Source organism: Quercus suber, unplaced genomic scaffold (genome assembly GCF_002906115.3).
Source record: "Quercus suber isolate HL8 unplaced genomic scaffold, Cork oak 2.0 scaffold_112, whole genome shotgun sequence".
In the NCBI taxonomy this organism is placed as follows: Eukaryota; Viridiplantae; Streptophyta; class Magnoliopsida; order Fagales; family Fagaceae; genus Quercus; species Quercus suber.
The window spans coordinates 335,867-345,438 of NW_027069577.1; the positions used below are offsets into that span (position 1 = coordinate 335,867).

The window sequence follows — 9,572 nt, forward strand, 5'->3', positions numbered from 1 at the left end:
GAACATGACTCATTTATTAAATAAGCCAACATAAACCATTTTTTTTAGTCGAGCCCAACCTGTTCAAAAACATTTCTATTTGTTTATAGCTCTAGTGGTAGGAGCTTTTTGATGGCGCAGAGGCAACATCAAACCTCTTTTGTATGTTCGTACAGTACAAGTATTGAATAAACTGTTTTTATGTAAAGATAATTTTATTGATAACGAAAGAAATTACCAAGTATGTAAATCCACAACTCCTAACAGATATATAAAGGAAGCACACTTTTCCATCCAAATACAAGTTTCAGATTTATTATAAAAAAAAAAAAAAAAAAAAAACCTTAATTAACTAAGTAATGTGTATGCCTGTTGGCCCCTATACAACATAAACATGCCATCCAATTCCAATTACTACTACATGAAGTAGGCTGGCCTTTTATATCCTCAAGTAGGTTACGGGCCATGAGGAATTGGGCTTGAACGGTACATTAATAGACAAGGCAAAGAGAAGTGAATGGGCCGGACTGGAGAGTCGAGTCCAATTATTATTGTCTTGATTAAATCTAATCGACTTTCATGCGTTCATGAACAAGAAACACATTGAAATTTTTACTTAACGCAATCAAAGAAGATTTTGAATGGGATAATTAAGAAAATGAAAGGCAACTGCTCTTCGGTTATATAGACAGTGTATCATGTTGCAGACATATATGCTTTTATGTGCGAAAACAATGGCCTTTAAGAAGTTCAATTCATTGGTTCTCTTCATTTTCATGCTTCTCTTTGCCTCAAAAGCGAAATTAAGGGGAGTAACCATGACTTCCAAGCTTGGTGTGACAGTAATTAATCTGCCCCTATACCATTTTTTTTTTTTTTTAAATATTCTGTATGTTTTAAAGTTTAAGAAAACGATAAAACCGAAAGAATAATGTTTCAGAAAATGATAAAGATGTAAATTTTGCTAATGTTAAGATTCGTATCATAACATTATTAATGTGCCCTTAGAGCATCCGTAAACATTTTCTATTATTAAATGGCCTCTGATCAATATATGCTACTGAATAGAAAAGGTATAAAAACATTTATGGTTTAAGGATATTGACGTATTGTTCTAAAGTTACTTGTCCTGTAAATCAGGCTTATAGTGATTACTTATTTTGCAAATATAGGCTTACAGATGTGTGGAATTTACAAAATATCATGTTTGGGCCAAATAGATCTAACATCCCTCTTGAATTCAAGGTTGCAAACCTAAGATGAGATTGAGTTTGGACAGAAGCATGAGAAAATGATAAGAAAATCAAAAGAAACAGGTTGAAGTTGGAAAAGATCATGAAAGAGATGATGACCAATGAAGTGACAATCACTCTCAAATCTCAATATGATTTTTCTGTTCATTGAAGGCATCATTTTGAGCTTCACGCAATAATTCAAAGTGACAATTAAAAAAGGAACGCCCATGTCCTCAAGATGAGAGCTCAACCAAACGAGCTCAGTAGTGGTATTGGCCAAAGCACTCATTTAGCCTCGGTAATAGATCAAGCAACAATCTGCTTATTCATTCACTAAGAAATCAACACATCCCCTTACAAGAAATATATTCAGTGGTGGAACAATAATCAGTGAGGTCTCCTACCTTCTAATGAGAAACTTTAAAAATGTCAACCACAGGTAATTAAGACATTCTTGATAGTTTGGAAGTAATTATGACTCAAAGCTTGTAAGGCGATGCTGAAAAAAGAAACTTGATCACTCATTTGCTCTTATCTTTTCAACCATGACAAATTTTTAAGTGATACTTACTTCATTGAAAAGTAGACATCTATGACTTCAAAATGGATACAATTTTAACCAAATTTAGATTAAAATGAATAAGTTATAAAATTGTTTTAAAAACTAGACTAGATTGACCGATTGAACCAAGAACCAAACTCAAAATCAGTTCGGGAAAACTAGTGGTTCAATAGGTAAAAACTGAAAACCAAACTTGTTTTCAATTCTTTGACCATTTTGGATTTTTAAAACCATGAGTTATAAATATATGAATTTAGAGTGGCTATTTGTGTTCAAGACATTGGAGCATGTATGCATCTACCATTCATGTGTACGCATGAACAAATCACAATACATATGTACACAAAGCTACCAAAAACTCTATTTCCATATTTAAGCTCAAAATGATCAATATCTATGAGGGATGTTGCCTAATCATCTAAGAGGCTTTAGAATCCTCAAGGAACCCTCCACAACCCTAGTTTGGACCTATAAATATTCACCTTCTACCTCTATTCCAAATCATTTTTAGAAAGAGAGGATTTTAGCTATTACGGTTGCCAAAATACTATCTTTCTTCAATTTTTTTTTTCTTTACACTAGCACATTAAGCACAACCTTTTTCTTTAAAATTTCTCCCTCGTCATCATTTTATATAAAACTTATTTTCACTTTTGCTTCAAAACCTGTTCACAAAAAAAATCTTTCTTTGAATTGTGATTATTATATTCTAAAGACTGGCTAATGGAACATATATACGACGTTGGGATTGAAAATTTTTATTTCATACAGTCAGAGACAGACCCATGAAAGGGAGAAAATATACTATGTTTCGGTAATACCAACTCAGCATCTGTTTTGGTATTTCCTACCCAATAAAGAAGTGACACTTGTTTCAAAAAACCACATCATACTACTCCATTAATAAATTAATCACAATCTTCTATACTATCGGGAAGATAAATTAATCATTTATTTGAGTAGTGTAGGGACTCAATTTGGATTAACCCTGAGTGATGGGTTCTTAGCCCAACAAGCCCAAACAATAAATTTATAGAGAGTGGGTTGACAGGCTTAGATGCTGGCCGTCGATCACCATGCACAAACTTTTTTTACAAAAAATGCTAAGTGTTTCCTTACAAATGGGGGAATGCTCCTCGGCCTGTGGCCGAGGAGGCCTCAATGTTCTCTCTTTCTGTCCCCCCCCCTTTTTGGCGCTACTAGCTTTTCTTTTATAGTTTTCGTCTTCCTATCTCCTGCTTCCATCTGTTGATCGTCTATTCGCTTTTCTTCTGGTTGTCCGTCCCATCAGAGGCCTTATCGACACTCAAGTGGTTCACTCTAACCAACGTTATCCTGCCAAGGGGTTACCTCCCCATTAATGCGGTCAGGGGGGTTAGTTGAGTGCATTAAATGCGAAAATGACAGCTTACTTTGGGGTTAGCCTCTCCCCAAAATCACCTTTGTCAGGCCGAGGACGAGGTATCCTCGGCGTGGATTTAGGAAATAGGCTCTCCTCCCCTTTCCCTCAAAAATAGCTTGCGCTCCTCGGCATGGGCCTTGGCCTGCTATATGATGGGCCGAGGCTATCAGGCCCATGGGCCCCACAAGTAGTTTGATGTAGTTTTTTGAAACAAGTGTCACTCATTTATTAGGTAGGAAATACTAAAACAGATACTAAGTTGGTATTACCGAAACATGGTACACTTTCTCCATTAAGAGGGGAGGGGGGGGGGGGGCTAGGCCTCCAGGGCTTTTGAAAAAAAAATTATATTAGGTATATCTTTAACCCAATTTTTATTTATTTATTAATGCTTACTTGATTTTTTTTTTTTTTTTTTTTTAGAAATACTATGTCCATAATATTTTCATAATAAATATAATGTTAGGTTATTACTGACTGTTATTAGTGGATAAAAACTAATTTCATTAACAAGTTCAAAATTTTCTTTTTTCTTATACTCCGGCCTCCCTAACTTGAAATCTTGGGTTCGTCCCATAGACCAATGACTTCTTTGAAATTTTTGGCATTCAATTTTTTCTTTGTTGAATTTCACTTCTGAAGCTTGCATTTTGTCAATATCCATCACCGAAGGACTTTTTCCCGATTTACTGGTTCTCCCTTGGGCTAGAGTCAACTATGAGTTGTTGGAAGAGACCGAAGTTCCTGACCTTATCTCTAGAAAACCTATAGCATGAAAGCTATGCCTATTATTGCTCTCAAGTTCATGCATGTATTGCCATCAGCTTGAATATTTTGTAGTTAACTTTAAATACATCGTCACCACCCCCAAATCTTGTTACTTTGTTTCTAATGAGCACTGCCACTTGTTTTTTAAGAGAGAGAGTATCAATTTGAACAAATTTCTCATAAACAGTCTCCAACTAATTGACCTTAGTCAATATGATCTATATCCCAAATAAATAATCAAGTACGGTCTAAAATCCCAAGAAAAATTCTTTGTGCCTAAAGTTCAATGACCGCAATGCTAACAGGACAATGTCGACATTATTGAAATTTTTGGCCATTAGTTTTGGAAACAGATTGAACTCAAGAGAAGTGACCTCTCCACCATTTGTCGTGAGATACATGTTTGTGGCTTATTAGATGAAATCAGAAAAAAGGCCGGATATGCTTTTTAAATTTATTACGTAACAATTCAAATAATTTTGTGTATTTTTAATCACATGATCAAATACCAACTCATGTTGGGATCAAGTGGACCATGGCCTCACATGAATTTATTTATTTTTATAGTAAATATTTAAATTTGACCCTCAAAATATTAAAATGCGAGTAAAACTTTTGTTTATATATTTGCGTTTTATGAAATTAAAATTCTTTAGTTAAAAAATATTTTAATAATAAAAAACTTAAGGGGCTAAAATTCTTCAAGAAAGATTACTCTAAAGGGGTTAAAAATATTTTAATAATTCGATAGTTACAATGAGAAACTGAGGATTGGAATCTTAAATGTATTTATTGGAAATATTAAAAAATACTAATTGAGTTAGAAGGCTCCGGTAGTGTTATTTAAGCGAAGTTGATAGTAGTCATTAGCACTTGAAAAAACAGAAAAAAAGTGTTCTGACTTCTAAGCTATGGCTTGCCAAGGAAAGAACCAAAACATGTTTCACTTTTACTCTTAGTTGCTTGCTGGTTTTTTTTGCTATCCTCCTGCAAGGCTGATCCAAAGGCAGAAGTTGAGGCTCTACTCAAATGGAAAAAAAGCCTCCCAGCAGATCAACCAATTCTGAAGTCATGGGTAGCACAATTCAATTCAAGTAGAGCTTCAAGTCCATGCAAATGGCGTGGAATAGCATGCAACAATGAAGGGAGTGTGACTGAAATAAAGCTTAATTACACTGGATTGAAAGGTACACTCGAAAACTTAGATTTCTTCTCCTTTCCAAACCTTCTTCACCTTGATCTTAGATCAAACCAACCCAAAGGCACCATACCAATGAACATTGGCACACTTTCTAAACTCCAATTTCTTGACCTTTCCATTAATTTTTTCAATGGGTCGCTCCCACTTTCTCTTGCTAATCTCACAAAAGTTTATGAGCTTGATGTTTCCCAAAACAATATAACAGGAAAACTAGATAGCCGTTTGTTCCCTGATGGAACCGGTAAGTCTAAAACCGGACTCATTAGTCTAAAAAATTTTCTCCTCCAAACTAATGGCCTTGTTGACAGAATTCCTGAAGAAATAGGAAATCTGAAACACCTGGCTCTACTGGCTTTGGATGGGAATTACTTTTTTGGTCCTATCCCTTCATCCTTGGGTAATTTGAGTGACTTAACCATTCTTCGTCTTGCTCAAAATCAGCTTTTGGGACAAATCCCCATTAGTTTTGGGACTTTAAAACTAACAGAATTGTTCTTGTTGAAAAACAAGTTATCTGGTTCTGTTCCAGAAGAAATAGGAAACCTTTCTTCCTTAGTTACTCTACACCTGGCTGAGAACAACTTCACTGGCCACTTACCCCAACAAGTGGGTCAAGGTGGAAAGCTTACTAATTTCAGTGCAGCCTTTAACAATTTCACTGGTCCTATCCCAATTAGTCTTAAAAACTGCCGAACCTTATATAGGGTCCGGCTTGAACATAACCAACTAACAGGATATATAGACCAAGATTTTGGGGTTTACCCAAACCTTACTTATATTGATTTGAGTTACAACAGGTTAATAGGTAAACTCTAACCAAACTGGGGTGAAAGCCAAAACTTGACAGTGCTGAGAGTTGCTGGGAATATGATCAGTGGCAAAATCCCCAATGAGATTCTTTGATTGAGCAAAATGGGATAACTTGACGTTTCTTCCAATAAATTGTCTGGTGACATACCAGTAGAAATTGGAAAGTTATCCAATTTAATAAAGCTAATCTTGAAAGACAACAAGCTTTCTGGAGAGGTACTGGCAGGAATTGGAGGACTGTTCGAGTTGGAGTCTCTTGACCTTTCCATAAACATGCTTGGTGGGCCGATTCCAAATCAAATAGGGGACTGTTGGAAGCTCCAAAGTTTATCTCTACGCAAGAATTGCTTGAATGAGACGATTCCCTACCAAATTGGTAATCTTCGAGCCTTACAAGATCTTGATTTGAGTTTCAATTCACTGATGGGAGGGATACCACCACAGCTTGGGAGCCTTTCAGATTTGGAATACTTGAACATCCCCAATAATAACCTCAATGGTTCAGTCCCCTCATCACTAGGCAGCATGTTGAGCTTGATAAGCGTCAACCTGTCAAACAAAAATTTAGAGGGTCCTCTTCCTGAGGGAAAAATCTTTCGATCAGCTACGCTGGGGGCTTTCAATAACAACAAAGATCTATGTGGTGAAATCCAAGGTTTGCGGCCATGCAATGCCATAGTTATTAAGAAGGGTGGTGGAAATAAGAAAAGCAAAATTTTAATAGTCATTGTTGCTTCTATAGTCGGTGCATTGTCAATTTCATTTGCCTTGGTTGGAATTTTTGTATTTATCCAAAAGAAGCATTCAAGAAATATGTCGAAAGTTGAAAGCACATCAAAGATTGAAAATCCGTTCTCCGTATGGCACTTTAATGGGAATGCCGTGTATGAAGACATCCTTGAAGCTTCAAACAACTTTGATGACATGTATCGTATTGGAATGGGGGCATCTGCAAAAGTTTACAAAGTGGAAATACCAGGCGCTCAAGTATTAGCAGTCAAGAAGCTCAATTCCCAAGCTGAAGGCATAGGAACTGACAATATAAAAAGCTTTAGCAATGAGTTAGCAACATTAACAAAAATAAGACATCGGAACATTGTGAAGCTCCTTGGCTTTTGTTTCCATGAAGTTCACATGTTTTTGATTTATGAATTTATGGAAAGAGGAAGCTTAGCTAATATGCTAAGTAGAACAGAAGCAATGGAGTTAGACTGGGCAACTAGGGTACAAGTTGTTAAAGGTGTGGCCTATGCTTTATCTTATATGCATCATGATTGTCTTCCACTTATAATTCATCGAGACATCTCAAGCAAGAATGTTTTGATAAGCTCCGACCTTGAAGCCTGTATCTCTAATTTTGGCACTGCAAGGTTCTTAAAGCCTGATTCATCTAACTGGACAACAATTGCAGGCACATATGGCTATCCTGCCCTAGGTAAGCTTTAAAGCTTCTCGACTTGATATTTTTCCTCGACTTGAACATGTTTGTTTTAGAAATTTGCTTTTTCTATTTTGGGAAATATGTGCATTTGATGTTATATATTGATTAAATGGTGGAAAGGAATGAAATGGGAAAAAAATCTTCTAATAATATTCTTTTTATTTCCTCATTATTTTCAAGTTTAATTATGAGGGAATGAAATGGTTATAAGATAACACTCATTCTTCTATTTTCATCAAAAATTCAAATTTTCATTCTTTATATGCAAGGAATTGGGCTTAATGGATTATAATGAAAATTTGATCAAAATAAGTTGATGACGCAAACATATATATATATATATATGTGTGTGTGTGTGTGTGTGTGTGTGTGTTTTCACTCGTTTCCTATAATTTCCTTTTTCTTAATATTTGATGCACTTTTACCTGATGATAACTCATTATTTTTTCAAGACTATGGTATAATTTTGATCTTTAAAGTTCGGGGTTGGTTTCATTTTGGCCCTTTATGTTTCAAAATTTTCATTTTGATCCTTTAATCTTTGATTCCATTTTTATGGTAGCAATTTGATTGTTGAATGCTAGATAATTGGTGTCCATTAAGCTGCTTCACCCATATAATGTCAAATATCAACAAATTAATAATAGAAATGAACAACATAACCAATATGAAAACATAATCAAATATGAATAGCTAAAATGAAAACAACCCCAATCTTTAAGGGTCAAAAGTTTTTTCAATTCTTCTTTTACTTCTTCATTTTTGTAATTAAATCTTGTTATCTTGCGCCAAATGGGCTACACATTTAAGCCATCATCTTGATCGGTTTTTTTTCGTATCTTTTTACTTTTATAGTAATCTATATCTATATATTACTAAAAGCTGAAGCATAGCATTTATTGTTGCTACGCTCCAGTTGAGCCACATAAGCGTCCACCTCATTATCATTTTCTTTCCAATTTTCTTATAATTGTTTTTAACATTTAATTTTTATTTTATTTTAATATTTACACTTTTTCCAACCTTTCTCCATCCTTATCTTATCATCTCCCCACTACCCTCTACATAAATATTATTCTTCTTCTTTTCATCTCCCCACTCCCCTCTACATAACTATTATTCTTCTTCTTTCTCTTCATCTTCCTTTATTTTGTCTCTTCTTATTCACATTGTCTTACTATAAATTGGTAACTATCTATTCCATTCTATGCATGGTTTTCTCTCATAAAAAAGGTTCTCTCTCTCTCTCTCTCTCTCTCTCTCTCTCTCTCTCTCTCTCAATTTTTCTATGAGTTTTTTATATTCTTCTATTTATGCCAAATTACTAATCTTTGGGAATCCTTTCTTTTCTTTTTTTCTTCTTTGTTTTTCTACACTAGAATCATTATGCTCATTTCTCACTTAATTTAATAGAGTAGTTTGCAGGAATTCAAAAAAAGGTTCTCTCTCTCTTTCTCTCTCAATTTTCGATGAATTTTTTATACATTCTTCTATTTTTGCCAAATTACTAATATCTTTGGGAATTATTATTATTTTTTCTCTATACTAGAATCATTATGCTCATTTTCTCACTTAATTTAATCGGGTAGTTTGTAGGAATTCAAGTAAAGCTAGACAATAAGGAATTTTACGACATTGGAGAACGCCTAAATATATACCAGCCAAAAGTTGAAAGTCAGCAAATTAGTAGAGCTATGATTAAGCTTCAAACGGGATTGATGGTATTGCCAATGTTCTTTAATTAGCATCCTTATTTCTATTTCTCTATATATGTTTCCTAGAATTAGTATTAGTCTCATTTTTATTTTCTCTATTATATTCTAAGTAAACCAAGAGTTCTTTAAAACTCCACATTGGTTAATGCCATTTAGATTTGTTTTTTAAATTTTTTTTTTCTCTTTAATTGTTAAATGTTACCCTTTTTTTGCTCTTTCTTATAACTCTAATTAATTTTGATGGTTCTTTTTTTTTTTTTGGTTAGTTAAGGTTGATGGTTCTTTCTTACAGAGAAAAGAAAAAATTGTAAACAATTGAATTCTGTATAAACTTGTACCTAAAGGGGACAGGAGCCTTTGTTTATTTGATTAGAGACAATATATTAAAGGGGCATATCCTTTGGCCATTGCATTGCATTTCTTAGAGGTTAAAAGATAAAGCTTGTCATTATAGGAAAA

The 9,572-nt window shown here is 34.3% G+C and overlaps 1 pseudogene; it reads left to right on the forward strand.

Moving 5' to 3' along the window:
- The first annotated feature begins 713 nt into the window (after positions 1-713).
- The window catches only part of LOC112028694 (MDIS1-interacting receptor like kinase 2-like), an 11,512-nt pseudogene continuing 2,653 nt past the window's right edge, over positions 714-9,572 (forward strand).